Here is a 5,426-nt window from a genome sequence, read left to right as displayed (position 1 = left end):
GGTAGGATGCTTGCAGACTTCCCATGTTTCCCCATGGTCGTCCAGGGAAAAGGGGTCAGTCAGTCTGGCATGAGAGCAGTGGATCCAAATAGCAATGCCATGTACCTTAAGGGCAGTGGGTATAGCCATTAGCACCATGTGAGGTCCCTTCCACCGTGGTTCCAGAGATCTCAAGTTGTGCCTTCGAACAAACACCCAGTCCCCTGGTTTAAACAGATGGGGAGTAGGAATAGACGCAGAATCATATAATGCTCTAAACTGGGGCCACATATTCTTATGCACCACCTGTAAATAGTCAAGCTTATGCAGAAATTCAGTATCATACAAATCAGCAAGCAACTCAGTCTGAAAGCTAGGGATATTGGGTGGAGGGTGTCCATACATTATTTCAAAAAGAATAAAGCCAAGGTGATAGGGTGAATTTCTTACTCTAAACAGGGCAAAAGGAAGGAGCGATACCCAGTCTGTGCCAATCTCCAAGGCCAATTTAGTTAAGGTCTCTTTTAGAGACCGATTCATTTTTTCTACTTGCCCTGAACTCTGGGGTCTAAAAGCACAGTGCAATTTCTAATCTGTCCCACATGCCATGGCTATTCCCTGACTTACTTTTGAGACGACGGCCAGTCCAACCCAATGGTGGATGGGAAGCCATACCTGGGTAGGATTTCATACAAGATCTTCTTAGCCACGACATTCGCCGTATCATGCTTTGTTGGGTAGGCTTCAACCAATCCTGAAAAGGTGTCTATGAAAACTAGCAAATATTTACATCCAAATTTTGCAGTTTTAATTTCTGTGAAGTCTACTTCCCAATACACACCTAGCCTATCTCCATGGAGGAGAGCTCCTTTTGCAACCGGTTGATTGGGGGTATTGGTAAGCTGAAAGGCTTTACAATTTTTAACAATGTCTTCAATTAGTTGATTTCCTTGCCTAATTTTTACTTCTGAGTGTCGGAGCAAGTCCTGCATTCTTCGGGTTCCCATGTGAGAGACCCGATGGATTCTCTTAAGAATCCCCTTGCCCAATCTTTGTGGCAATATAAGTTTCCACTCACGAGTTTTCCACCAGTCTTTGTTTCCTTCTCTGTCCGGGGGTTTATAGGCCATTGGAATTTTCTTTATCACTCCAAGTCTTCTTGGGAGTACTGAGGCTCAGAAGGCAAACCTCATGGCCCTGGGTCTACTAGAGTCAGTACTTCTGCTCTGTGTTGGAAGGCCGACTCCTTAGCTGCCTGATCAGCCAAGTTATTTCCTTTGGTTATAGAATCAGTTCCCTTTTGATGGCCAGGGCAGTGCATAATGGCAATATTTGCTGGTTCCCATATGGCCTGGATGAGGCTTAAAATTTCTTGTTTGTTTTTAATAGTCTTTCCCTTAGCTATCAGCAGCCCCCTCTCTTGGTAAATGGCTCCATGGACATGCACGGTGGCAAAAGCATACCGACTGTCTGTGTAAATGTTTAGTCTCTTCCCTTTTCCCACTTGTAGGGCTTTTGTTAGTTCCCCTAGTTCTGCTCTTTGTGCAGACGTTCCCTGGGGAGTGCTTTTGCCCACACTATCTCACTGTCCGTGGTGACTGCTGTGCCCATGTACCTTTCTCCATCTCAAATGAAACTGCTGCTGTCTGTGAACCAGGTAAGCTTGAATGCAATGGTGGCAAGTCCAACAAGTCTGGTCTCTTTTCTTGGCCCGGTCTCTCTTTTCACGCTCAATTTCATGTTTCTGTCCTTCCTTTCCTGTCTTTGCTCCTCTGTCTCTCTTATTTTGTAAAACTTTTCCACCGTGGCTACTAGATCCCTAATACACTTTTTACCAAGTTTGTCCAGAGCTTGCAACTTTTGCTTTATATCTGGTAGAGCCTGATTTATATAGGCAAACATAATCATCTGAGCCAACTCCTAGGTCTCAAGATTATACGGGGTACATTGACTAAAATCTTCAATGGGCAGGCTCAAGATATGCTGCTGGACTTTCCCTTCCTCCCTGTCTAACATCATAAACTTTGGCCATATTTGTACGTCTGCAAGCTTCCGCCTTTAGACCTGCCAGCAGAGCCTGGCAGTAGATGAGGAGTCACTCCCTAACTTCAACCTTATTGTAGACGCATGTTGGTTGGATCTCAGGAAAATGGGCAACGATCAGGGCAGGATCCATGATGGGCACTCCTGTGGGGCCAGTGATATGTTTCTGGGCCACCTCTCTGATATGGTCTCTCTCTTCCATTGTAAAAAGGACCTGTAAAAGCTGACTACAATCATCCCAAGTGGGCTGATGAGTAAAGAGAATAGATTCAAGCAAACTAATTAAATCCTGGGGTTTCTCAGAAAAGGGGGCATTTTGGGTGCATGAAATGTATAGATCACTGGTAGAAAATGCCAATATTGGCGTTGCTGTTGACTATCCGCAACCACAGGATCTACAGCGCCTAAGGGAAAAACAGCTGCAGTAGAAAGGGGGCTGATCCCACAGCATCGTCGAGTGACTGGCCCCTCAGAAAATTTAAGGGCAGGTGCTGAGGGTTCGGCTGTTCGTTCTATAACTTCCCTCCTCCTCTTGATTATTCTCAGGCTCTGAAGAAGGAACCTGGGAAGGGAAGTATGGGGGAAGGAAACATTTCTTTTCTTTTTCTTTTTTTATACTTAATTTAATTTTATTTGTGAACATACTGTACAGAGGAGTTACAGTTACATGGGCAGGATAATGCGTACATTTCTTACCAAGCATTGCAGCCTCCTCCTTTGTTTACCCTTCACATCCCTTCCCAGCCTCCCCCCTCCCCCCTAATCCCAATCCTTCTCCTTCCCCCCCTTCCCCCCCTTCCCCCCCCCCCGTACCAACGTTGTAAAGCTCGTTTTGGACATGACAACTTGTACTTATTGTTGCAACAGGTCCACCTGTATCCTTAAACAACTGGTTTTTCCCCATCTCCTCCACAAGTTATACTGACATCAAATATAGTGAAAGCAGGGGTTATACTGTGGGGGAGCTTCTAAGTTATCTCCCTGAAAAACGGGGGTGGGGGGTACAATTTCTTTTCCTCTTTCTTAGTTTCTTTTAGTAAGTCTAGGGGGCTAGATGGAGTGTTGCCCATGGTTTCCAGTCCCGTCAATCGTACAGTCCAAAAAAACAATAAACAGTACAAACAAAACACATGCAGGCCTGATGGTTACGAAAAAAAAAAAAAAAAAAAAGCTTACAAAGTGGAGATCTCCCGAATTGGTCCAATGACTCCTGTCACGGCGGGTTCCACACCCAGGCCCCACAGCAGAAGGTGCAGACCCACAGTGGGCGAGTTGGGCCTCAGTTAGGAGTCCCTCTTTGTCAATTCCGGCCCAACACCGAGTCGACCACTGCCCCACAATTCACACAGCAGGGTTTCAAGGACCCCCTCCCCGCCGCCCCACATGGCAGGATTCCAAGGACCCGCTCCACACAGCGGGCTTCCAAGGAACCCCTCTCCACATGGCAGGGTGACCCCCGCCCCACAAGAGGATATGGGATGTCTCTCAGTTCCTTGATGGTTGTCATGCAAGTGTATCTGCTTTGACAACCCTTTACGAATCTGAGGGCTGTCCTCACAAGGGAAAACGAAAGTAAAACAGACAAAGGACAGGTCAAGACAAATTAACAAAGACAGTGCTGTTTTACCTTTGGAGTCTGAGGTCTCGGGGGTCTTTGGGGGGATTCCTGATGAGCCCCCACTAATATGTTGTGTCTAGGTCTCAGGACAACCACTAAGAAGACCACTGAGAGTCAGACTTTACAGCTGTTTTAAGGTTTTATTTAAACGGCTGCAGCTTGGGCCTCATCCTACACTCTGACATAGCAGAGCCTAGGAGGAGAGCCCCAAGCGAAAGATTTGCAGGGGTTATAAAGGCACACAACCAACCAGGTGTTTGGATTGCTGCCACATGTTGCTCTGCTAGAAACAAGCAACAAGTTGTCACTGCCTCAAAACTTTAACCCTTCATAAGTTTTGGGCCGGAGACACAAGATTGTGTCTCAGGACCATAAGTCAAGGGGGGAATGAAGGGTTAAAGTACTTGAGGCAGTGATCATTTGTTGCTTGTTTCAGAGCAAAGCAACACGTGGTGCTAAACCACCTGTTTGTGTGCCTTTATAAGACCAGAAAATCCTGAGCTTGGGGATCTACTCTTGGGCTCCACTGTGTCAGAATTTAGGACGAGGCTGAGCTGTAGCCCATTTAAATAAAATAGCTGTAGAGTCTGACTATTGGTAGTCTTCTTGGTGGGGGTCCTGCGACCTTGGCAAAACAATTCTACTGAACAAAATGTAAATAATATAGCTAGACATGGTACTATCCTACTATATGGTAATGCCTGCCAATAATCAAGAACCTGATACAGGAGAATGAGGAGGTGAGGAATTCTTAAATAGTAATCTACTATGAAACATACAATATATTAAACTTATATAATGGAACAAATAGATCATTGTTAATGGAAGTAAAATCTTGGCAGAAATTTTAAATACATACATATGCATATATATTTAAATTTGGAGAAATAAAATTTCAAGTGGTACTATCTGCATCTTTCAGTCTACATGTCACCTACATTTTTACTGACACATTGATTTCTGTTTAGTCTTCACAAAACACTGTTCTGTCATGTAAGTTCACAAAATTGCAAAACAAAATGTACAAAAAATACATTATCATAAATACAAATATAGTTTAATCCCTACCATAATAATTTGGAGAAAACATGCATTAAGTTAATGGCATTGGATACTGTTCAAGAAGGGGAGTCCAGGAGAATGTAAATTGTGTGTGTGTGTGTGTGTGTGTGTGTGTGTGTGTGTGTATGTGTGTGTTTTCTATGAGTAAATAATGGAGTTAGAATTAGACCTATTATTCTTGCTTTGTCTTTGTGCTCAAAGTTGACACTCTACCACTTGAGCCACATCTCCACTTCTGGATTTTGCTTTCTTAATTGGAGAAACATCTCAGATTTTTTGCATGGGCTGATTTGAAACTGAATCCTCAGTTTTTGACCTCTTAAGTATCTAGGTTTTAAAACATGAGCCACTGGTGGACAGCAACTACGTTAACATTTTTGCATGTTTGAATGAATTTTAAAGTAAGACATATATGTTACTTTTGAGAATGGCAGGAAATAGTAATCAATGTTTAACAGAATTTAAAACATACAAAGCTGAGAATGGCAAGTAGTTGAGAATAGAGTGGAATAAATCAAAATTACTTATGACAGTTTTCAGTCTGTGCACAGAAATGATTCCATTGTTGGAGCCGAATGCCCTCAGATAGCTGAACTCCAGCTGGCTGCTATGCTCATGAGGCCAGCTAGTGCTATTCACAAGAATCTGATGTTGTTGGATGCCAAGGATCAGCTTCAAGTTCAGAACCTGAAATATTTCTATTGATCTAGAATGGGAATCATAC

Source organism: Dipodomys spectabilis, unplaced genomic scaffold (assembly GCF_019054845.1).
Source record: "Dipodomys spectabilis isolate Male_0828 unplaced genomic scaffold, ASM1905484v1 ptg000224l, whole genome shotgun sequence".
Classification (NCBI taxonomy): domain Eukaryota; kingdom Metazoa; phylum Chordata; class Mammalia; order Rodentia; family Heteromyidae; genus Dipodomys; species Dipodomys spectabilis.
The sequence above is the reverse complement of the archived record's forward strand: the minus strand, read 5'-3'. Positions refer to the sequence as shown.